This window comes from Triturus cristatus, chromosome 1_2 (genome assembly GCF_964204655.1).
Source record: "Triturus cristatus chromosome 1_2, aTriCri1.1, whole genome shotgun sequence".
In the NCBI taxonomy this organism is placed as follows: Eukaryota; Metazoa; Chordata; class Amphibia; order Caudata; family Salamandridae; genus Triturus; species Triturus cristatus.
In genome coordinates this window covers 268,182,494-268,208,825 of record NC_140580.1, presented here as the reverse complement: position 1 = coordinate 268,208,825, position 26,332 = coordinate 268,182,494, and the positions used below count along the sequence as shown (strand labels likewise).

Genomic DNA, 26,332 nt, shown 5'->3' with positions numbered 1-26,332 from the left:
ACGGACCGAATCAAGATGACCCTTCCCACCTGAAAATAATCCAGAACCATCTCATACTTTTACAGGACCCAGTCATATGGGTTGGTGACTTTAATATTGTGCTTAATCCTTTGTTAGATAAGTCCTCTAAGTCAAGAGCACTCGTCCCATCTAAATCAAGGTTGGCTTTGTTGGATATAATGGAAATTCTCGGTCTAGCAGATGTATGGAGGGAAAGGTCAGGTAACAAGCTGGGGGTTTCCTTTCAAAATTTTAAATATAAACATAAATCAAGAATTGATTATGCCCTTTTTAGCTATACTTTAAAAGATTTGCTAAAAGAGCTTAATTACCTTCCTTCACATATGTCAGATCATATGGCCATTATTTTTGATCTTCAAGGGGCCACCCACAAGAAAGAATCCTCTTGGTCTTTTGATCGCACGTTATTATTAGAAGAGGAGGAGATAAATTTCTTGTCAGCAGAGGTAAAGTCTTTTTTAGATATAAATTTGGGCTCGACAGACATTAATATAGTGTGGGACGCCTTGAAGGCTTTTATTAGGGGCTGTATAACTAATAGAGCTACTTATAGAAGGAAAGTTTATCGGCAGAAAATACAAAACATTGAGATGGAGTTGGCTAGAATAGATCAGCAGCTGGGCTCCAACATGGCTTCCTTGGGGGTGGCAGAAAAACAGGCTAATCTGAGATGTCAGTTTGAAAGTATACTACAAGAAAGGCTAACTAAAAGATGGGAAGCGAGCAAAATTTCCCACTTTGAATTTGGGGAAGCGGCAGGAAAGTTTCTCGCATGGAAGGTTAAAACACAACAGGCAAGAAAGTATATCAAAGAGATCAAACGAGATGGAGAGACCACTACTAGGACTTTGGATTGGGAAATAGGGACTGCTTTTCAAGAATTCTTCCAAGAAATATATAAGGAAGAGGTCAGGGATGACCCGGAAGCTAGGGAGAGGTGGTTAAATAATATCGATTTACCATTTTTGCAAACATCACAAAGGGCTTGCTTAGAGAAGGAGATTTCAGAAGAGGAGGTGGGAAAAGCGATTGGCCGTCTGAAGAAGGGGAAAGCGGCGGGTCCGGACGGCCTACCTGGAGAATTATATCGAGTGATAAGCCCCGTTATTATATTGTTGAGTCTTTTTAATGGCATTTTTTGAGAGAGGAGAACTCCCCTGAATCATGGAAGGAGGCCACGATTGTTCTTATTCCAAAGCCTGGAAAAAAGCTTTCAGAATGCGGGTCTTATAGGCCGATTTCCCTCCTAAATAATGATTACAAAATCTTCACATCTATCTTGGCAATAAGATTTGGGGAGGTTATCGGTTCAATAATCCACCAAGATCAAAGGGGGTTTATAAGAGGACGCCAGTTGGCTGACCATACCCGAGACTTGGTAGGGGCGATTGATATCGCAACAACCTTTTCTCTCCCATTGGCCACCCTGACCCTAGACGCTACAAAAGCCTGCGATAGGGTCAATTGGCCCTATCTGGAGGAGGTTATGGGAAGGTTCGGGTTGGGGGATGTCTTTTGTCGGGTAATCAAGACTTTGTATAGGGCCCCTACAGCTAGATTACTAGTTAATGGCACTTTAACAGATCCGATAAAAATTACCAGAGGCACTAGACAGGGCTGCCCACTATCCCCGCTTCTATTTAACCTCTATATAGAGCCGTTCGCCCACGTTTTGAGAAAGGAAGTGGACATTCCTCCCTTTATATTTGGTGAATGGGAGAAGCGGACAGCGCTTTATGCGGATGATATTCTGGTGTATACGTCAGACCCGCAGAGAGCTTTCCCGACGGTAATTAAAAAGGCAGGAGAATTTGGGCAAATTTCTGGTTATGATATCAATGCCAGTAAAACAGAGATCATGTGTTGGAACGTTCCAAATATACAGTTTACAGTTGTATTATCAATGAGATACCTGGGAATACGCATTACTCAAGATATAGGAAGCTTGGCACAGATTAATCTAGACCAGGTTGCCATGGAATGTAGGAAACTTTTGAAATCTTGGACGTTCCTGCCACTCTCGATTTTTGGGAGAATAAACCTAGTTAAAATGTCCATTCTTCCAAAATTTACTTTTATTTTTAACTCAATTCCCCTGTCTTTCGAACGGAAAAAAGTGGAAAAAATTCAGCGAGAAATAAATTCGTTCATCTGGAATTTTAAAACAGTTAGGCTGACCTGGAAGAAGTTGAGAAGGAGGAGGGAAAAGGGAGGGCTGACCCTGCCAGATCTGTTATATTATGCGTGGGCATTTCAGCTAACTTATTCTAGAATGCTTCTGAAAGCTCCCGCAATATCATCTTTGGGGGTTATGTTCCGGGCTATGCTTGGGGGAGTAGACATCCACCGGATGGATTTCTATTTAAGTTTGGACACATGAAATATTTCAAAAAAGTTATATTAAAGACTTTGCAGTCAGCCATTTCAAATTGGGTTCAGATTAGAAAAAATGTCAGGCTACATTATTACTCTAATTTCGCCCCTGTTTGGAACTCTCCCGGGCTTCCATCCTGTATGCAGGACAGCCTAGCAACTCCGTTAAAAGATGCTGGGATTTTAAGATGGGGAGAGATATTGGTGGATGGAAGGGCACAAGACTGGGAGGTGCTGAGGGACAAGGTGGGTACGGCTTTCTCTAGGTTTAAATATTTACAGTTGGATAGCTGGGCACGTGCAGAAAATAGGAAAGGCCCTCAAGTGGGGAAGTATAGCCAGTTCGAACAACAACTGGTAGAAAAGCAAGAAGGGGGTAAAGAAGTGGCAATCTGGTACTGGTGTATGGTAGAGGAGGCGGACGGAGATTTTGTCTTGCCAGACAATTTATGGGGAAATTAGTTGGCCCTTCAGTGTGAGGATTTATGGATGAGATCCTTTTCTCTTCTTTACAAAATAGTGAAACCAGTCTGGCTAAGACGTAATCACTTGTTCACCCTGCATCGGGCCTACCTCTCACCCCTAAGGCTTTCCAAGTTTCTTTCAGGGAAGAAATGCAATAAGTGTAATTTGGTGGCAGCTTCAGATATACACATGTTCATGGAATGCCCGGCTTTTAGGCTGTTCTGGGAGGAAGTAAAAGTCACCTTGGACTCAATCTTAAGCACATCATTGAACATTACTCTCCCGCTAATAATTTTTGGACTGGAGGAAAACATAAACGGACAGGCAAAGTCCTTTCTTTTTTACTCTATTATCCTGGCAAGACGACAAATGTGTAAATTTTGGGTGGAAGCCAAAGCCCCATCACATGTAGCTTGGCAAACATCATTGTATGAAACTTCTAAGATTGACTTGGCTAGATCATGTTCCAAAAGAAATCTGTCCTTCTGGTATTTGTTAATAAATTGGAGATAGGATGCCGGTTTTTGTTTGTTTTTTTTCGTTTTTTTTCCCCGGGTCCGATGATTATGTTAATTAGGCTCCAGAAGACCTTGGGAAGTGGCCTCCCCCGTACGCAATTCCTGGGTCGGTCACCACTGACTGGAGTTTCTCCGTTTTCTGCTTAAAGAGGTTGTCTCCCGCCTACTAAATAAAATTCTGCCCGGAATATGACACGAAGGCGGATAGATCTACAAAATATTCCAAGGCAGACGTGTGGTGGTTGGCGTTCCTTTGGTGGATGGAGGTAATGGCAAATGAGGACGAAAGAAAAAAAAAATATATTTGCATCCACCAATTTGGCACATTTAATTTACTTATGAGTAGTAAATTGGTACTAAATGCACGAGGGCCTATAAGTTAAATGCTACATGAGTGCCTTACAGCACTTACTGTGCCACCCATTTAAGTAGCCCTTTACACATTTCGACCTGGCAAAATAAACCTTTCGCCAGGCCCAAACCTTCCTTCTTAATACATATAGGTGACCCCCTAAGACAGGCCCTGGACAGCCCAAAGTACAGGATGCAGTGTAGTTAAAAAGTAGGGCATGTCATTTTAATATGTCCTGGTAGTAAAAAAACTCTTAAATGTGTTTTTAACTACTGCAAAGCCTACCTCTCCCATAGAATAGCTTTGGTGTTACCTTATTATATTTAATAAGCTGTAATTTCCAAATGGAAACGGGTAACCAGTTCATGTTTCCTGTCTTTGGAATTTGAATGAAAAATCCCCTCTTATGGTAAAGTACAATTTTGAAAATACCACTTTTAGAAAGTTTGCATTTTGCCGTCTTAGCCATTTAGTCCCTGTAGAGTGCTGTCTCTGTGTTATATGAATGGGTGCAGTTGACAGGATATGAGTATTCCTCCTAGACAGCCACACACAATAGAGAGCCCTAGGTGTGCCTGGATGAGCCATCACTGGTAGGATGGGAGGGCGGAGGTGGGCACAGCTCTATTTACATTTGAATAGGCTATGTCCTGACTCCACACAAGGGGGCCGATACCAATCCTGGAAAAAGGCCGTACGAATTGTCGTACGGAGCGTTTTCTCCATACGACTCGTACCCGGTAAACTGTCCGTACAACCTAGGAAGTGCGATTCGTACAGAAAGCCTATTTCCGTACGAATCGTACAAAAGACCGTACGGGTAAAAAAAAACTACGATTCTGATCCGGAACAGCCTGTACGCGACGTCCGTACGTATTTAAGCAGCGTTTTACGGCCCAGCAAGTACGATTCGTCCCTACGTCACTCCGTACGGCTCTTTTTTTTACGGGAGCCAATAACAGCCGTAAAAGCTGAGTTCCCAGGGGTACGAGTCATACAGGCATACACCCCGTGCGTTGTATATGTACGGTGCGTACCCCCAGCGTGTATGTACGGTGCGTACCTCCAGCGCGTATGTACGCACTGTACCCCCAGCGCGTATGTACGCATCGTACCCCCAGCGTGTATGTACGCACTGTACCCCCAGCGCGTACGTGCTGGGGGTACGGTGCGTACATACGCGCTGGGGGTACTCACCGTACATATGCGCTGGGGGTACGGTGCGTACATACGCGCTGGGGGTACGCACTGTACATATGCATGAGGGCCTGTACGACTCGCTCCCCGGGAACAACTTTTCCCGGGATACGAGTCGTACAAACTTCACTTTGTAGCAAGTAAAGTCATTCCCCGAGTACGGGACGTTTTCCGTACGAATCGTAAATCGGAAAGCCGGTCCGGATCGTACGCTCGGACTGTATTTTTACTATTGGTACAGAAAAGTGTCCGGGTCCGTCTCGTACAACTTTTCCCGATACGATTCGTACGGATCGGGCTGATCCGTATGTACTTTTTCCCATACGAATCGTACTTCACGGGTCGGACGTGACTTGTACGATTCGTACGGAAAAAAATCCGGATACGAGTCGTACGGAAAAAAAACAAACAGGATCGGAATCGGCCCGAAGGGTTGCATACTCCCTCTAGTTAGTCTGTGCCTGAACAGGGAAGGCAGGATGCCTGAGAACTTCAAAGGGAATCCTCTAGAAGCTTCTTCCACTTTAAAGGTAAAACTGGGTATAAATATTCGACCTCAGACATCAACTCTTCGGGACACTTCTGGACCTGTGGATACCCTGCCAGGAAGAAGGACTGCTGTGCTGCTGAAAGGATTGCTACTATGCTGAACTGCTGCTGTAAGTAAACTGCTGCCCTGCTGTACTGATCTGCTGCCTTGCTGCCCTCTTGCCTGGGTGAGAAGGACTGGGCCTGCATCTATTGAGCCCAGGACCCCATAGGACCCTCAAGAGCTATTTGTCTGGTCTCCTGACTAGGGCCTCGGGAGCAGATGGCCCCAACAACCTTGAACCTTTGACCCTGCAGTTTGTGAGTCCACCCAGCCAGATGGTGCCACCCCAGTCCTGGGTCCTTAAAAGTGGGCCTAAAGGTGCTCAGCCCATCTGTGGACCCAGGAGAACAAGACATTTCCTCAGCTGTGCGGCGCAAACCTGAGCAGAACTGACACATCACGTCTGCTGCGAGGGTTCTCACAATATGAAGGATTCCTCATCATCCTTGCAGCCTGCATTGGAACCGTCATCTGTGCACAGTTTTTCCGAAGCAGGCCCTCACGTCACAAATCACTCATCAAAGGCAGCCTCGACGACGACGCAGGTTCTTGCATCACAGTCTCACAACTTCTCGGAACCGATGCATCGCCTCGACTGCACAACGCATCCTCGGCACTGGACTTCACATTGCAAGCCCTGATCGATGAGATCCTTGACAATGACGAGTACCTCGCATAACAGCTCCTTGGAACTAAGACATCTTTTTGGCTGTGTGACGCATCTTCGCAACACTCTGCAACCAGGATGTAAGGTCCTGTAGCTGGCCTGCGCTCCATCACAGTTGGCCTGAACTTATGACTTTGTCCCGGTCCAGCGCCACTAGATAGCCACAGTTGGCACTTTGTGCTTTTTGATGCTATTGTCACTGAAATCTTTAAACCTGCATATTTCAGGTTCGACTGATTGGATTTTTTAAAAGTTTTAGTCTTGTTTTATTTAATAAAAATTACTCTGTTTTTCAGATTTGGTCCTTTTGTGGTGCGTTTCAACTGTGTTACTGTTTGAAGTGTTGCACAAATGCTTTACACTTTGCCTCCGAGTTAAGCTTGACTGCCCTGTGCCAAGCTACCCGAGGGTTGAGCACAGGTTAATTTAGGGTTTGTTTGTGACTTCACCCTGACAAGGATTGTGGTTGCTGCTTGATTAGGATTTTAACCTCGTCAACCAGTAACCCAATTGCTTACACTATCAGCTCTAAACTGATGCTTGCATTCTTCTTAGCCTTTCAAACATTCAACAACACATAGTTTCTCATTTTATAGGAACGAAGTTTACTCAATTCGGTGCACAAACAGAATATCGAGCTTAAAATATTGACATACAAAACTATCGAGTTGGAAATATTGTGATACAGAAATATCGACAGCAGTAATATCGTGGTCAAGACTATCGACTTTAAGGTAAGAAATATTGTTTTTTAAATTATTGAAGTTAGTAATATCGTTTGAAAAAATATAGTTGTTTAAAATATCGATTTTTAAATTAGTGTTATGTATTTTAGTATGTATTTTAAAAGTAGGTGATCTTTTTTTTGTATAAGTATTGCTTGTGTTTTTTAATATATGTGTTACATTTTTAGTAGTGATTCATTTTATATTAATTACATTTTGAATTTTTTCGTTCTGTAGCGGGTTGTGGATTTACAGGGGAATAGGCTGGGAAGTAATTTAATTATAATAATTGAATTAATATTTTGTATTTATTAGTATTTATTTTAATTTAGATTTTAAAGTGTTAATTGTGGGAATTAATTTATTATTAATTAATTATTAAGTAGTTGTTAATATTGTTTATTTATTAGTATTTATTTAATTTAGATGTTATAGTATTACCTGTGGGAATTAATGTATTAATGATTGATTATTAATTGGTTGTTATTTATTAATAATTAGTTGGTAATTATGTTAATTGTGTAATTTTTGTAGGAGCGGGTTGTGGGTTTATAGGGGAATAGGGTGGGAAGTAATACAATTTTAATACTTGTGATATTAGTTTTTATATATTAATATTTATTTAATTTATCATTTGTAGTGTTAATTGTGGGAATTAATTTATTGATAATTGTTTATCAATTGTTTGTTAATTATTATTAATTATTTAATTAATTGGTCATTAATTATGTTAATCGTGTAATTTTTTAGGAATGGATGGTGGGGTGTTTAGGGGAATAGGGTGGGAAGTAATTTATTTACAATTAATTAATAATTCATTGTTAAATAATGGTAATTCATTAATTAAAAATTAAATATGGCAATTGTGTAATTAATTTGAGATGTGAGTTGTGGAGGTTATAGTGGTAAAAGGTGGTAAGTAAATTCTTTAAGTTGTTTTTAATTGATATTAATTTAATTATGTTAAATTACTTATGGAAATTGTGTAATGATTTTCAGTTGTGTGTTGTGGTGTTTATTGGGGTAGAGGGTGGAAAGTATTTTAGGTTTTATTAATTAATAATTAGTTGCTAATTATTATTCATTCATTAATTGATAAATATTTACGGTAATTGTTTACTTTTATTTTGTGTGTGTATTTTGGTTTTATAGGGGTAATGATTGGTAAGTAAATTAATTTGTATCCGTTTTAATTTGTTTTTTAATTAATAATATTTTTTATTTGATAATTAATTATGTTAATTATGGAGGTACACTTTTTTAGAAATTTAGATGTGTGTTGTGAATTGGGTGGAGTTATAGGGTAGGAAATAAAAAATATTAATTTTATGTAACAATTAATGTGTTTGATTATAATTAATTTAATTAAATATAGTTATTTGTTTGCAAATTATTTTTTACATATTTATTAAATAATGTTTGTTGGTCATTTTACTTTTTTTTAACAATAGGATATGTTTCTATCTTTTGTAATTTATATTATTTTTATATATGTTTTTTTTTTGTTTTTAACATTTTTTGTATTGTAGTTGATATTTTGTTTGTTTTTAATTTTGAATTGACTTCAGTGGGAACATTAAATTTTACCCCTTCGCTATCCAACACTTTCCCTTCTGTTGCACTCACTGGAGTGGGAATAGTAAGTTTTTCCCCTCCACTCTCCAACACTTTCCCTACTGTTGCACTCACTTGAGTGGGAATAGTAATTTTTACCTCTCCGCTATCCAACACTTTCCCTACTGTTGCACTTACTGGAGTGGGAATAGTAATTTTTATTTTTGAATCAAAGAGAACTAGCTCTGGAGTGGATGCTCTTAGCGTATGTTTGTATTAGAAAGGAAACACATTTTGTTTATAGGAAGGCCCTCACTCACCAACCTAGTTGGTGACATGCTTCATCATCGGGCCCCACCCAAGTCACCGAGTGCACCTTGGGTGTGCTACAACACCCGGATACAGCGGAGCTGGTATTGTGCCATGAGAGTGCAGTGAAAAGAGGTGAGTGAATGTTAAAAAGACTGTCCTAAGGGTCCCATAGGTAAAAAATGATTCTTTTAATCAATGGGCCCTTGGCAGTAAGTAAAAGCGAGAGATGGATATTTTGGGAGGTCTTAAGGTAACTCCAATATCCTAGTTGGTCAACATGTTTCAGCCATGCTCTCTTAAATGGTTTGGCTTTCTTCAGGACCTATGTGTAGTGCAACTTGATCTTTTGTGTGTGCAAGGAGCTTAGGCTTGTTGGATGTAATCAACAACTTGGTTTGAAATTTCTGGCACATACCAACATTGCCTGAAGAGGTAGATGATTCTGCAGTACTAGAGGATGTAGGGCACCAATGGAGTCCTAAAGAATTTCTGGGAACAATAGAAGTTCCACCGGGAGATCCACTACCATCTTCAGAGCAGCAGACACCAAGGTTGGGCTTTACATAGTGTTTGTTATGAGGACTGCTGTCGCCTTCTGCCTCCTCAATTTGGGCAGGCACTTTTGCTATCATTGAAAATGGTGGAAAGGCGTAGTGTGTTCCCAGAGTCCATCTTGAAAGAAGGCATGCATTGCTTTTACTAATGGGTCCGGTCTTCAGCTGTAGAATTTGGGAAGCTGACAGTTCAGTCTGGATGCAAAGAGATTGATCCTGCACGGCACTAGTATGAACACCTGAGGGTGCAGTTACCAGTCGCTCGTGTCTGTCAGGAACCTGGAGTTCCAATCTGCTAGGACATTCCTCTGGGCCAGAACGTATTCTACTATTAATGAGATCCTGGATTTCGGACAGAAATGCCAATAATCGTTGGCAATCTCTACTAACATTCTGGACTTGGTGCCACCCAGCTTGTTGGTGTACCTGACAGCGGATATGTTGTCCTTCCGCAAAAGAATGTGACAGTTGTTCCTTTTGGGGGAGAGAGTCTTTATGGCAAATGAGCCCGCTCACATTTCTAGGCAGTTGATATGGAGCCTTAATTGTCATTGGCACCAGCAACCTCCAGTGAAGATATCTCCGCATGTGGCATCCGAGCCCCACCTGCTAGCATCAGACTCAAATACTACGTCTGGCTGGGAGCCGAGTATCGCCCTGCCATTCCAAGTGTCCATTTGGAATAGCCACCAGTTGAGTTCTGCTCTGGCCTCATCGGAAAGAAGAATCTGATCGATGTAGGCTAATCCGTCGCATAGATGTCCTACCTTCAGCAGTTGGAGAGCTCTGTAATGCAGAGGCCCCAGAAATATTGAAGATACTAGGAGTGTAATGATCCTCAAAATCATCTTCATTGGTATCATCTGTTTGCTCAAAGTGGATTTCAATACTTTTTTGATATGTCTCAACTTCTGACTGGGAAGCTGCAACTGCGCTTTGACTAAGTCGATTTGAAAACCCAGAAACTCTATTTTCTGTGTCGGAATCAAGAGATTTTCCTTTGTTTATAATGAAACTTAAACTATGAATTAGTTGAACTGATCAAGAAAGATGTCCATCAGAAGAGGTCAGGACTGAGCCATAGTTATTATATAGTCTACATAGACAACCTTACTCCTTTTTCCTTGGTCTTTGAACTATTGGTTACAGTAGTATGGTAAAACACCAAGGCGCCAAAAATAGACCAAATGGAAGTACTACTCATACTTGTGTCTCACCACTGGAACTGAAGAAGTCTTGTGTCGGGCGAATATGGCCAGGTAAGCATCCTTGTTGTCCAGATGGACCATCCTGTTGTTCTCCTGTAAGAGTCTCATTAAAGATGGATTCCTTCATCTTAAAATGGCAGCATGTTATCTACTGATTGAACAGTCTGATATTCAATAATAACCTGAACAGTTTGAGGTTCAATAATAACCTGTAACCCACACCATTCTTCGTTATCTAGACATTCATACTGCAAAAACCTGTAGGGTGGGGAAAAGAAGGTGCAATCACTTGCTTGTTTAGGACTTCTTGGATATCTGAGTCTATAAAAGTTGTGTCTTGTTGAGAAAAGAGGAGTTGTCAAGGTATTGCCTTCTGAATGTGAGTGTTGTAAAATTCCAATTGAAAAACTTGCACGGTGTCTAGAACCCAAGGATCATGAATGAGCTCTGACCAGTTGTGATAAAAGAACTGTATCATGCCCGCCATAACCACCTGTGTCAAAGGGATAATTCTAAGCGGTACAGTTTGTGTTTGCTGCATGTTAGTTAGAACCTCAATAGGTCCCTCTGTTGATTCTGCTTCTGGTAAAGCATTATCTTGAGGGGAAGAAGCCTCCTCCCGCTGAGCCATCATGACATCCTCATCGTCTACGGAAACCATCCCCACGTTGGGGACCTTGCAAGGCCAATTGGCCTGTCAAAAGTCTGACTTCGCAAGGCCCTTGCGAAACGCTTAGTCTGTGTGAGAAGTTGGCCTGGCATATGCTGTCTCCTAGTTATAGGGACACCTTGCACCAGTCCAATTCGACTCTTATTGATGATAGGTTTAAGACAACCTTTAAAGAAAGCTATCCTAGTGGTAGCTGTGGAGAGCAGCCTTCAGGCTAAGTCTTGAAGGAGTGCTAAGCTTATTGTTTTACCATAGATAACCTCTTGAATAACCAAATGAAAGAGTAGCCCACACAGGTATATATATAAAATATATGTATTTATTCTAGACAGAATGCCACAGTCTCTTTATGAAGCTTTGGCAAAGTTACAATTCAAACAAGCATTTATAAACACAATATATAGCACAGGAATCACAGGGCTCCAGGGGGGGACCAAACCATATATAAAAAAAGTGGTATAAGAACCACGACAATTCTACAGACAATGCCTAGGGCCCCTTAAGAATCCACCCCAGGTTATGAGGAAGGGGACCCACGGGAGGCGCGTGCAGTGGAAATAGCTGCTATCGGGATCTCGATTATAGCCTATGGAGAATGTCGCGGTTGAAATTACACAGATTAAAGTCCCTTCTAGCAGGAGTACAAAGTTAAAACTTTAGACTTAAGCTTTTGAGGAGCCCACTATCACGAGAGTACCGAGGTACCACTGTTACCTGCCCCAGGGAAGCCGGGTGCATAGGTTGTTTTCGATGTCGGGTCGCGGGCTGATTTTCTATAGGAAAATGTTCAAAAGTGCTGCTAGCCAAAAGTGTCGATGATGCCGTGCAGATCAAAGATGTGAAGATTGTAGAGAAGAACCTGAAAGCAGAGAGGACAGAGTCTGGGTCACGGCAAAGTGACCAGGAGGCTCAAAGCAAAGAGCCCTTCGATGTCGGGTGCTTCAGGTGGAAAGTGGTGTAGCTTGGATCTGCAGCCACGGGCTCCGGGAGGCTTCAATGAAGGCCCGCTTCTGGAGGGCGACTGTCCCACGTCGGATGAGGGTCGCTGCGGTGTTAGTGTCCGGATTGGATGCACTAAGCCTTGGCAACCGCAACCCACGCAAGATGAACAAATCTGCTGCAGTACAGACCCACGAGGTCTGGGAGAGGTCTCCTTCGGGGAGACTGTAGAGCAGGCCTGAAGCAACCAGGGGAACTCTTGATTGTTGAAATAGACCTCCGCTAGGGCCCACAAGTCGAGAGACAAGGGACCGCGGGAGGCGGCAATTTGGAGTGCGTAAAAGGGGACCCACGGGCCACCGGAGTGGGCTAGGGCGCTGGTCTTTGGCACAATTGCTGTAGAGTGGTTGGCTCAAAAACGGGCCAAAGCACAACTTCCCCACTGGTCAGGGTCGTGTGCTATGCAAGAGGTGGCCGGTGTCCTGGGGTATTGGGGTTCTCGGCACCCACGCGGTCCACGGTGCCCAAACTCGTTGAGCACACTCACTGGCCTCTGGGATGCGCTGGAAACCCACCTCAAGGGTGCTGGAAGTCGTCGAAGTCCATAGGAGCAGCGAGGTTCCAATTGGGTCACTTGCAGTGTTTCAGGTGCCTACCAAGCAGGGGGATAACTCCATTATCCCAAGGGAGATTTCTTCCGTCAGCTGGGCAGCAGCAAGTCGAAGGTCAAGACTGTAAAGTTCAAGATTAATCTGAGGCTCTGGGGCCACGTTATTCACCTTTATCCCCAAGATTAGGGGAGTGTCCAGAGTAGTGTCCACCAATGAGAGGTGAGGCGGGAAAGGGTGGCTACACCCTCTCCCCTTTGTGTGTTTCCCGCCTGGGCGAGGGGCAGGATGCCCCTGAACCGATTCCAAGCGGTGTATGCAGAATGAGGGCTCTGCAGCTGCCTACGTGCAACTCTGAAAGGACATTTGGTGCACCCACCCTGTTCCAATCCACATTATCCTGTCTGGGGAGATGCTAGCACCTCCCTGCCACAGGAACCCTATTGTCCAGCTGGCGATGCTGGGGTTTTACCCAGCAACAGCCAGCCAGGGTCGTGTAGGTGGCGGGCAGTAGCCATTTTGTGTTACTTGTGCACTATTAAATTGGTGTCCAAATTCTACAGCTTTTCCCATATCGCCCCTCTAGCAGGGGGGAATCGTACCCTCATGCCCATGGCTGGACTGGGGGTATGATTCCACATGTTTGACACCAAACACGATATGGTTCTGTGTAGCCATTCTCAAGTTATCGCGTTATCGCGATGGACTTATAATGCGGTTAAGAGTATATGGTATGGTTACACTACAAGCAACCCAGCAATGATTTTACGAAGGTTGCAGGGAGGTCCTACTCATGTAGGGGTCCCCCCTCACACATACCTCAGCACCCTGCCTTGTAGGATTACCAAGGCCTGCTATAGGGGTGACCTATGAGAGTATATGTGTTGTAATGGGGTGGGATATAGGGTACCTATATCCCTGTAAGGGGTGCTAGCACCACCTTACCCAGACTACAGTAGTGGTCTGGTGGTGTCAGTTTGTATGGCTGTCCCAGGGTGGCACAATAGGTGCTGCAGCCCTGGTAGGCCTACTAAGGGACCCATGCCCTGGGTACCTAGGGTACCATCTACAAGGGACTGTCAGGGCATCCTCAGCATCCAATTAGTTTGTACCTAGGGTACTTCATATTAGTTTTAGGGAGAAAGCAGATAGGCTGGGGTCCTGGATAGCAGGATCCCAGCCAGAGCCAGACTAGTCAAAAAACACTCAAATACCAGGAAAAAGTTGGGGGCAACCATTAGTCAGATTCCACCTTCCTACAGTCTGGAATACTTTTCTGAGGGAGACTTGCACTTTATCCAGCACCATAAAGGTATTGATGAGCTTGCCAATACTTTGACAAATTTGTCACCGAGAAGTGTCAAGAATTCCTGTCATACAAGGGAAACACGCCCTTATGTAAACAGGAGAGCTGTTACATAACTCAAGGAAAACACGCCCTTATGTAAACAGGAGAGCTGTTACATAACTCAAGGGAAACACGCCCTTATGTAAACAGGAGAGCTGTTACATAACTCAAGGGAAACACGCCCTTATGTAAACAGGAGAGCTGTTACATAACTCAAGGGAAACACGCCCTTATGTAAACAGGAGAGCTGTTACATAACTCAAGGAAAACACGCCCTATAAAGGGAGGAACCGGGAGGTACAACGCTGTCGGATATTGTGTTCACACCGACGTACCTGCTTCGTGAAGAGCAGTGTTCCGGAGTGGTGCTCCAGTAAGGCAAGAACGGAGGTAGGTCGAGTCGTTACTCCCTGGGCCGTGTCTTGCCCCATCGTCACCTGTGAAGGACCCGGAAGCTCTACCGGTCAACCATTGAGCTTCGCTTTTTGACTCGGCTGAGTCCAAGCGCAGTGGCGCTTTTGCTGGTTGGAGTCGTAACTCCCAGCCCGACCAGAGACACAGGGACTGCCAGCTGTAACGCACACCAGGAGGTGTTTGCCGCGTTACAGACTCGGAAGTCCACAGGATCGATCGAGCGGCTGCTCTCGGTTCAGTCTTCTTGCTTGTGATTGGGGTATCGGTGACGCATCACCAGGAGGTGACTCCGCGTCCCGGTGCAGTCTGAGGAAGAGGTTGAGCGGCTGCTCCCTTCAGGTAGAGACCCCGGCTGGGTGTTTCCCTGACTCCTCGATTCTCCCCAACACTCTTCGTGCCCCTCACAGCCTACCGATTGGCATTGTCGGCCATTTCATTTCTGCCCTCTGTTGGCATACGCCGGGACCGGCGTATATGCAGAGGACGGTTAGGACCATCCGTGCTGTGGGCTGGTAACGTACTTAGCCTGGAGGATTCCAGTGACTATAACTTGTTTATTCTTTGTATTATATTTGCCTTCATTAAAACAACTAACCCTTCACTAGTGGTTGCGTCCTCATTGTCGTGTCTGTTAAACGATCCTGAGACGTTCAGGGCGTTACAAAATATCCGACCTTAATAACACTAACTGTCTCCCGGTCGATAACAGACATGGCAACACTTGATGATGTGCTGGCTGCTTTAGCGGCCATGCAAGTTGAAGTGGCTGCCTCTAGGCAAGAAACAGCCGATGTAAAAGCCAGACTGGATGCTATCCAATTGGACCCGCTCACGCCCAGCACCTCCCTCACGAATCAGACCCCTGCGGTAGTAGTGGAAATGCCGGTAGCCATCCCCTTGGCGACACCAGAGAGGTACAATGGGGATCCTAACACAGTGCAGGTATTCCTCACACAAGTGGCGCTACATTTATCGTGCAAACCAAAGGCGTTCCCCACGAGTCAGGCTCGTGTGGCTTTCCTTATATCCTATTTGGCTGGAAACGCGGCACAATGGGCCGTACCTCTGGTGAGCAGGGACGACCCCCTCTTATGTGATTGGGGTGCTTTTCGCGAGGAATTCCTGAAGGTATTCGACAGAAGGGCTGACTCGTACACGGCGGACCGTGAAATGCTTGAGTTGAGACAGGGATCCAACGACCTGGTGCAGTATCTCAACGCGTTCCGAAGGCTGGTTGCGGAAACCAAGTGGCCTGTTGCTAAACAGACGGCGCTCTTCCATCAAGGGCTGTGCGATGAGCTCAAGGACGCCGTGGCTCATATTGACCCTCAACCCAAGACATGTGAGGGCCTTATCAACCTGGTATTACGGCTGGAACATAGGCTAAGTGAAAGAAAGGGGGATCATGGGAGAAAAGGAAAATCCCTTCCATCCTATGTGACGGTGGGAAGTCCTGAAACTTCCACCGCATCCAAGGGAGAACCCATGGACATCGGCGCAATACGAGCGAGCCTCACAGCCACGGAGAAAGAGTCACGCCGTAAACAAGGATTGTGCCTATATTGTGGCAAAAAAGGCCACTACGTACGTGAATGCCCTGCCAAACCGAAGACGTCACGTTATCGGGCCAACCGGTCGGTAACAGCCGTGGTGGACATACCGGCGGAAAACTAGAGGACTCCAAGACCAGAGAAGGGGCATCTCGGAGTCACTCATCCATCCCTTCACTTTCCAACTCGGTCACTAAGGGACAACGACACCTGTTTATCACGGTGCACGTGGGAGTGCATGACCAGTGGATACCCGTTGTGGCCATGGTGGATTCAGGGGCCACTGGCATGTTTATGGACCACAACGAGGCATGCAGGCTAGGGCTAGTGCTTCTTCCCAAAGCTGTACCCGAAGACGTCTATGCTGTAGACGGAAGGCGATTGGTGATGGGGCCCATCGGGCAGCACACGGGGGTCCTTCCGATGAGATATGGGTGGAACCATTTGGAACAAATCGATTTTAACATCATCCGAGCGCCCCAATATGGCGTCATATTGGGATTGCCGTGGCTACAGAAACACAACCCCTTTGTGGATTGGCCAACACATCGCATCGAAATGACGTCACCGTATTGCATCCTGCATTGTGGAATAAGAACGGAATCCCTTGACGCAGATGAGAGCGGGAGTCAGACGGTGGCTACAGCGGCAGAAAAAGATGTGGCTCTCCCCCAGGCTTATCACAGTTTTGAGGATGTATTTGATGAGGTGAAGGCGGAAGTGCTACCACCACATAGACAGTTTGACTGCCAGATCGACCTGGTGCCAGGGGCCAGCGTTCCCAGCGGCAGGCTGTATGCCCTGACGGAGCCTGAAAACGTGCATCTCCGGGGGTACCTGGATAAACTCCTCAAGCTAGGATTCATCCGCCCGTCCAAGTCTCCGGCCGCCTCGCCACTCTTCTTCATCCCGAAGGCTAATGGGGAGCTGAGAGCCTGTGTGGACTTTAGGGCATTGAATGCGATAACCATAAAAAATCGGTACCCCTTGCCTCTCATCAGTGTACTTCTGGAACAGGTCAAGAAAGCTCGTATCTACACCAAGTTGGATTTGAAAGGGGCAAACCATCTGGTGCGCATGAGGGACGGAGACGAGTGGAAGACCGCCTTTAAGACCAGGTTCGGCCTTTTTGAGTACCTCGTCATGCCGTTCGGTCTGTGCAACGCCCCGGCAGCCTTTCAGTACTTTTTGAATGAGGTATTCAGAGAGGAGTTGGATATCTACGTGGTCGTATATATCGACGACATCCTCATCTATTCGTCCAGTGTGGAGGAGCACGTACACCACGTCAAAGCTGTGCTCCAAAAGCTGAGGGAAAACATGCTGTTTTGTAAACTCAGCAAGTGTGACTTCAACGTCACATCCGTGGAATTCCTCGGAGTGATGCTGAGTCCAGAGGGACAGGAGATGGCAGAACGAAAGATCAAGGCGGTGAAAGAATGGCCGGTGCCCCAAAGCGTGAAGGACGTCCAAAGTTTCATTGGCTTCGCCAACTTTTACAGGCGGTTCATAGATGGATTTTCAGGAGTGGTGGCCCCAATCACACAGCTACTGAGGAAGTCCAAGGAGTTTGTCTGGTCCCCTGAAGCGAACAAAGCCTTTGAGGCCCTGAAAAGCGCCTTTGGTAAGGCGCCGGTGTTGGCTCACCCCGATCCGGATCTCCCCTACGTGGTGGAAGCGGACGCGTCGGATGTGGCGCTGGGGGCTATCTTGTCCCAACGCAACCACGACACAGGGGTGCTTCATCCCGTTGCGTACATGTCCCGCAAACTCAACGACGCCGAACGCAACTACCATATTGCGGAGAAGGAGCTTCTCGCAATCAAGGACGCCTTCACCGAATGGAGGCATTGGTTGATGGGGGCAAGACATGTGGTATCGGTGTACACGGACCATCGGAACCTACAGTTCATGACTGCCACTAGACACCTTTCTCCCAGGCAGCTGCGGTGGATGATCTTCTTTGCGGGGTTCAACTTCCGCATCACATATCGGCCGGGGACGGAAAACCGAAAGGCGGACGCCCTGTCCCGTCAATCTGCAGTTAAGGAACCATTGCCTGCGACCGAGCGTTCCATCATTTCCCCGAGGATGGTATTGGGGGTTATCCAACCGGATACTTTCCTGAGGGGAATAAAGAGAGGGATCAGGTCATTCGCATGGCGGAGGTGGCTCCTCAGTCACAGAGAATGGCAGCTGAAGGACGGGATACCCCTGAAGGGCAGGAGCCTATTGATACCCACGCCTAGGCTAAGGAAACAAGCATTCATCTGGTGCCATGACTCTCCATGCGCAGGTCATTTGGGCTTTGAAAAAACGGTGGCTAGCATGGGACGGCATTTCTGGTGGCCAACCATGAGAGTGGATGTCAGGAGGTGGGGACAGGAGTGTCCTACGTGTGCTACCATGAAGGCCGACCATGGCCGAACCCAAGGGCTCTTACATCCACTTCCAACCCCGGATAGACCATGGGATAGCATATCACTGGACTTCGTGGTGGGCCTACCGGTAGACCAGGGGATGACGGCAATACTGGTGGTGGTGGATTACTTGACGAAAATGGGGCACTTCATCCCCTGCAAGAGAGTCCCTACGGCCGGGGAATTGGCGTCACTACTCCTAAAGAATGTGGTACGACTGCATGGATTACCTGGGGTGATCGTGTCGGACCGGGGGTCGCAGTTTACTGCGCAATTCTGGAAGACTTGGTGCACTGCGCTGCATGTTAAGACCGCCCTGTCCACCAGCTACCACCCTCAAACGGACAGCCAAACCGAGCGCCTGAACCAAACGCTCAAACAGTATCTGCGATGTTTTGTGGACCAGGGCAGGGAAGAATGGGTCGACTTGCTATGGGTTGCAGAGATAGCCTATAACAACGCCACTCACAGCTCCACACAGTCATCTCCGTTCTATAGCAACTATGGCCAACATCCCAGGTTCTTGCCATTTCTACATCCGTTCAGAGAGGACAGGATTCCCGCCACAGCGGACAGGGTGGCACACATAAAAGACACATTGATGCGCTCAAGGGCTGTCCTAATAGAGGCCAAGAGAAGATACAAGGCTGCGGCAGATAGGAAGAGAAGGCCCGGGCCACTGTACCGCACTGGAGACTACGTCTGGATATCCACAAGAAACATGAGGTTTCGAAAGAACAGTGTGTTCCATCCCAAGTACATGGGCCCCTATCGAATTACCAAGTGTATGGGTCCCGTGAACGTGAAGGTGTGCTTGCCCCAGTCATTGCGGATACACCCTGTCTTTCATGTATCATTGCTCAAACCAGCACCCTCCAAGCCGTCTGGGACACCTCGGCCGGTATGCATGGAGTCGGAGGTGGAGTATGAAGTGTCGGGCATACGGGCGTCCAAATGGCGCAGGGGGAAGCTGTGGTACCTGGTTGTGTGGAAAGGCTATGGCCCGGAGGAGCATTCATGGGAACCGGCTGAAGGGGTTCATGCTCCGCGCTTGGTCTCCTTGTTCCATCGGCGTTTTCCTGCCAGCGCTGGACCCGTGGGGAGCCGCTGAGAGGGAGGATGTACTGTCAAGAATTCCTGTCATACAAGGGAAACATGCCCTTATGTAAACAGGAGAGCTGTTACATAACTCAAGGAAAACACGCCCTTATGTAAACAGGAGAGCTGTTACATAACTCAAGGGAAACACGCCCTTATGTAAACAGGAGAGCTGTTACATAACTCAAGGGAAACACGCCCTTATGTAAACAGGAGAGCTGTTACATAACTCAAGGGAAACACGCCCTTATGTAAACAGGAGAGCTGTTACATAACTCAAGGGAAACACGCCCTTATGTAAACAGGAGAGCTGTTACATAACTCAAGGAAAACACGCCCTATAAAGGGAGGAACCGGGAGGTACAACGCTGTCGGATATTGTGTTCACACCGACGTACCTGCTTCGTGAAGAGCAGTGTTCCGGAGTGGTGCTCCAGTAAGGCAAGAACGGAGGTAGGTCGAGTCGTTACTCCCTGGGCCGTGTCTTGCCCCATCGTCACCTGTGAAGGACCCGGAAGCTCTACCGGTCAACCATTGAGCTTCGCTTTTTGACTCGGCTGAGTCCAAGCGCAGTGGCGCTTTTGCTGGTTGGAGTCGTAACTCCCAGCCCGACCAGAGACACAGGGACTGCCAGCTGTAACGCACACCAGGAGGTGTTTGCCGCGTTACAGACTCGGAAGTCCACAGGATCGATCGAGCGGCTGCTCTCGGTTCAGTCTTCTTGCTTGTGATTGGGGTATCGGTGACGCATCACCAGGAGGTGACTCCGCGTCCCGGTGCAGTCTGAGGAAGAGGTTGAGCGGCTGCTCCCTTCAGGTAGAGACCCCGGCTGGGTGTTTCCCTGACTCCTCGATTCTCCCCAACACTCTTCGTGCCCCTCACAGCCTACCGATTGGCATTGTCGGCCATTTCATTTCTGCCCTCTGTTGGCATACGCCGGGACCGGCGTATATGCAGAGGACGGTTAGGACCATCCGTGCTGTGGGCTGGTAACGTACTTAGCCTGGAGGATTCCAGTGACTATAACTTGTTTATTCTTTGTATTATATTTGCCTTCATTAAAACAACTAACCCTTCACTAGTGGTTGCGTCCTCATTGTCGTGTCTGTTAAACGATCCTGAGACGTTCAGGGCGTTACAAAATATCCGACCTTAATAACACTAACTGTCTCCCGGTCGATAACAGACATGGCAACACTTGATGATGTGCTGGCTGCTTTAGCGGCCATGCAAGTTGAAGTGGCTGCCTCTAGGCAAGAAACAGCCGATGTAAAAGCCAGACTGGATGCTATCCAATTGGACCCGCTCACGCCCAGCACCTCCCTCACGAATCAGACCCCTGCGGTAGTAGTGGAAATGCCGGTAGCCATCCCCTTGGCGACACCAGAGAGGTACAATGGGGATCCTAACACAGTGCAGGTATTCCTCACACAAGTGGCGCTACATTTATCGTGCAAACCAAAGGCGTTCCCCACGAGTCAGGCTCGTGTGGCTTTCCTTATATCCTATTTGGCTGGAAACGCGGCACAATGGGCCGTACCTCTGGTGAGCAGGGACGACCCCCTCTTATGTGATTGGGGTGCTTTTCGCGAGGAATTCCTGAAGGTATTCGACAGAAGGGCTGACTCGTACACGGCGGACCGTGAAATGCTTGAGTTGAGACAGGGATCCAACGACCTGGTGCAGTATCTCAACGCGTTCCGAAGGCTGGTTGCGGAAACCAAGTGGCCTGTTGCTAAACAGACGGCGCTCTTCCATCAAGGGCTGTGCGATGAGCTCAAGGACGCCGTGGCTCATATTGACCCTCAACCCAAGACATGTGAGGGCCTTATCAACCTGGTATTACGGCTGGAACATAGGCTAAGTGAAAGAAAGGGGGATCATGGGAGAAAAGGAAAATCCCTTCCATCCTATGTGACGGTGGGAAGTCCTGAAACTTCCACCGCATCCAAGGGAGAACCCATGGACATCGGCGCAATACGAGCGAGCCTCACAGCCACGGAGAAAGAGTCACGCCGTAAACAAGGATTGTGCCTATATTGTGGCAAAAAAGGCCACTACGTACGTGAATGCCCTGCCAAACCGAAGACGTCACGTTATCGGGCCAACCGGTCGGTAACAGCCGTGGTGGACATACCGGCGGAAAACTAGAGGACTCCAAGACCAGAGAAGGGGCATCTCGGAGTCACTCATCCATCCCTTCACTTTCCAACTCGGTCACTAAGGGACAACGACACCTGTTTATCACGGTGCACGTGGGAGTGCATGACCAGTGGATACCCGTTGTGGCCATGGTGGATTCAGGGGCCACTGGCATGTTTATGGACCACAACGAGGCATGCAGGCTAGGGCTAGTGCTTCTTCCCAAAGCTGTACCCGAAGACGTCTATGCTGTAGACGGAAGGCGATTGGTGATGGGGCCCATCGGGCAGCACACGGGGGTCCTTCCGATGAGATATGGGTGGAACCATTTGGAACAAATCGATTTTAACATCATCCGAGCGCCCCAATATGGCGTCATATTGGGATTGCCGTGGCTACAGAAACACAACCCCTTTGTGGATTGGCCAACACATCGCATCGAAATGACGTCACCGTATTGCATCCTGCATTGTGGAATAAGAACGGAATCCCTTGACGCAGATGAGAGCGGGAGTCAGACGGTGGCTACAGCGGCAGAAAAAGATGTGGCTCTCCCCCAGGCTTATCACAGTTTTGAGGATGTATTTGATGAGGTGAAGGCGGAAGTGCTACCACCACATAGACAGTTTGACTGCCAGATCGACCTGGTGCCAGGGGCCAGCGTTCCCAGCGGCAGGCTGTATGCCCTGACGGAGCCTGAAAACGTGCATCTCCGGGGGTACCTGGATAAACTCCTCAAGCTAGGATTCATCCGCCCGTCCAAGTCTCCGGCCGCCTCGCCACTCTTCTTCATCCCGAAGGCTAATGGGGAGCTGAGAGCCTGTGTGGACTTTAGGGCATTGAATGCGATAACCATAAAAAATCGGTACCCCTTGCCTCTCATCAGTGTACTTCTGGAACAGGTCAAGAAAGCTCGTATCTACACCAAGTTGGATTTGAAAGGGGCATACCATCTGGTGCGCATGAGGGACGGAGACGAGTGGAAGACCGCCTTTAAGACCAGGTTCGGCCTTTTTGAATACCTCGTCATGCCGTTCGGTCTGTGCAACGCCCCGGCAGCCTTTCAGTACTTTTTGAATGAGGTATTCAGAGAGGAGTTGGATATCTACGTGGTCGTATATATCGACGACATCCTCATCTATTCGTCCAGTGTGGAGGAGCACGTACACCACGTCAAAGCTGTGCTCCAAAAGCTGAGGGAAAACATGCTGTTTTGTAAACTCAGCAAGTGTGACTTCCACGTCACATCCGTGGAATTCCTCGGAGTGATGCTGAGTCCAGAGGGACAGGAGATGGCAGAACGAAAGATCAAGGCGGTGAAAGAATGGCCGGTGCCCCAAAGCGTGAAGGACGTCCAAAGTTTCATTGGCTTCGCCAACTTTTACAGGCGGTTCATAGATGGATTTTCAGGAGTGGTGGCCCCAATCACACAGCTACTGAGGAAGTCCAAGGAGTTTGTCTGGTCCCCTGAAGCGAACAAAGCCTTTGAGGCCCTGAAAAGCGCCTTTGGTAAGGCGCCGGTGTTGGCTCACCCCGATCCGGATCTCCCCTACGTGGTGGAAGCGGACGCGTCGGATGTGGCGCTGGGGGCTATCTTGTCCCAACGCAACCACGACACAGGGGTGCTTCATCCCGTTGCGTACATGTCCCGCAAACTCAACGACGCCGAACGCAACTACCATATTGCGGAGAAGGAGCTTCTCGCAATCAAGGACGCCTTCACCGAATGGAGGCATTGGTTGATGGGGGCAAGACATGTGGTATCGGTGTACACGGACCATCGGAACCTACAGTTCATGACTGCCACTAGACACCTTTCTCCCAGGCAGCTGCGGTGGATGATCTTCTTTGCGGGGTTCAACTTCCGCATCACATATCGGCCGGGGACGGAAAACCGAAAGGCGGACGCCCTGTCCCGTCAATCTGCAGTTAAGGAACCATTGCCTGCGACCGAGCGTTCCATCATTTCCCCGAGGATGGTATTGGGGGTTATCCAACCGGATACTTTCCTGAGGGGAATAAAGAGAAGGGTCAAGTCATTCGCATGGCGGAGGTGGCTCCTCAGTCACAGAGAATGGCAGCTGAAGGACGGGATACCCCTGAAGGGCAGGAGCCTATTGATACCCACGCCTAGGCTAAGGAAACAAGCATTCATCTGGTGCCATGACTCTCCATGCGCAGGTCATTTGGGCTTTGAAAAAACGGTGGCTAGCATGGGACGGCATTTCTGGTGGCCAACCATGAGAGTGGATGTCAGGAGGTGGGGACAGGAGTGTCCTACGTGTGCTACCATGAAGGCCGACCATGGCCGAACCCAAGGGCTCTTACATCCACTTCCAACCCCGGATAGACCATGGGATAGCATATCACTGGACTTCGTGGTGGGCCTACCGGTAGACCAGGGGATGACGGCAATACTGGTGGTGGTGGATTACTTGACGAAAATGGGGCACTTCATCCCCTGCAAGAGAGTCCCTACGGCCGGGGAATTGGCGTCACTACTCCTAAAGAATGTGGTACGACTGCATGGATTACCTGGGGTGATCGTGTCGGACCGGGGGTCGCAGTTTACTGCGCAATTCTGGAAGACTTGGTGCACTGCGCTGCATGTTAAGACCGCCCTGTCCACCAGCTACCACCCTCAAACGGACAGCCAAACCGAGCGCCTGAACCAAACGCTCAAACAGTATCTGCGATGTTTTGTGGACCAGGGCAGGGAAGAATGGGTCGACTTGCTATGGGTTGCAGAGATAGCCTATAACAACGCCACTCACAGCTCCACACAGTCATCTCCGTTCTATAGCAACTATGGCCAACATCCCAGGTTCTTGCCATTTCTACATCCGTTCAGAGAGGACAGGATTCCCGCCACAGCGGACAGGGTGGCACACATAAAAGACACATTGATGCGCTCAAGGGCTGTCCTAATAGAGGCCAAGAGAAGATACAAGGCTGCGGCAGATAGGAAGAGAAGGCCCGGGCCACTGTACCGCACTGGAGACTACGTCTGGATATCCACAAGAAACATGAGGTTTCGAAAGAACAGTGTGTTCCATCCCAAGTACATGGGCCCCTATCGAATTACCAAGTGTATGGGTCCCGTGAACGTGAAGGTGTGCTTGCCCCAGTCATTGCGGATACACCCTGTCTTTCATGTATCATTGCTCAAACCAGCACCCTCCAAGCCGTCTGGGACACCTCGGCCGGTATGCATGGAGTCGGAGGTGGAGTATGAAGTGTCGGGCATACGGGCGTCCAAATGGCGCAGGGGGAAGCTGTGGTACCTGGTTGTGTGGAAAGGCTATGGCCCGGAGGAGCATTCATGGGAACCGGCTGAAGGGGTTCATGCTCCGCGCTTGGTCTCCTTGTTCCATCGGCGTTTTCCTGCCAGCGCTGGACCCGTGGGGAGCCGCTGAGAGGGAGGATGTACTGTCAAGAATTCCTGTCATACAAGGGAAACACGCCCTTATGTAAACAGGAGAGCTGTTACATAACTCAAGGAAAACACGCCCTTATGTAAACAGGAGAGCTGTTACATAACTCAAGGGAAACACGCCCTTATGTAAACAGGAGAGCTGTTACATAACTCAAGGGAAACACGCCCTTATGTAAACAGGAGAGCTGTTACATAACTCAAGGGAAACACGCCCTTATGTAAACAGGAGAGCTGTTACATAACTCAAGGGAAACACGCCCTTATGTAAACAGGAGAGCTGTTACATAACTCAAGGAAAACACGCCCTATAAAGGGAGGAACCGGGAGGTACAACGCTGTCGGATATTGTGTTCACACCGACGTACCTGCTTCGTGAAGAGCAGTGTTCCGGAGTGGTGCTCCAGTAAGGCAAGAACGGAGGTAGGTCGAGTCGTTACTCCCTGGGCCGTGTCTTGCCCCATCGTCACCTGTGAAGGACCCGGAAGCTCTACCGGTCAACCATTGAGCTTCGCTTTTTGACTCGGCTGAGTCCAAGCGCAGTGGCGCTTTTGCTGGTTGGAGTCGTAACTCCCAGCCCGACCAGAGACACAGGGACTGCCAGCTGTAACGCACACCAGGAGGTGTTTGCCGCGTTACAGACTCGGAAGTCCACAGGATCGATCGAGCGGCTGCTCTCGGTTCAGTCTTCTTGCTTGTGATTGGGGTATCGGTGACGCATCACCAGGAGGTGACTCCGCGTCCCGGTGCAGTCTGAGGAAGAGGTTGAGCGGCTGCTCCCTTCAGGTAGAGACCCCGGCTGGGTGTTTCCCTGACTCCTCGATTCTCCCCAACACTCTTCGTGCCCCTCACAGCCTACCGATTGGCATTGTCGGCCATTTCATTTCTGCCCTCTGTTGGCATACGCCGGGACCGGCGTATATGCAGAGGACGGTTAGGACCATCCGTGCTGTGGGCTGGTAACGTACTTAGCCTGGAGGATTCCAGTGACTATAACTTGTTTATTCTTTGTATTATATTTGCCTTCATTAAAACAACTAACCCTTCACTAGTGGTTGCGTCCTCATTGTCGTGTCTGTTAAACGATCCTGAGACGTTCAGGGCGTTACAAGAAGTAGGCCGTCTGCTATGGGCCTCGCCTCAGAGCCCTTAGTCTGTTTCTGACATCGTTG

The 26,332-nt window shown here is 47.9% G+C and overlaps 1 long non-coding RNA gene across 1 annotated transcript in view; it reads left to right on the top strand.

Annotated features, from left to right (window-relative positions):
* The window catches only part of LOC146867145 (uncharacterized), a 1,035,764-nt gene that overhangs the window by 1,003,959 nt on the left and 5,473 nt on the right, over positions 1 to 26,332 (top strand). The window contains exon 6 of the long non-coding RNA XR_014961085.1: positions 6,782 to 6,919. This is a non-coding gene — a long non-coding RNA (uncharacterized LOC146867145). The remainder of the gene's footprint in view (positions 1 to 6,781; positions 6,920 to 26,332) is intronic.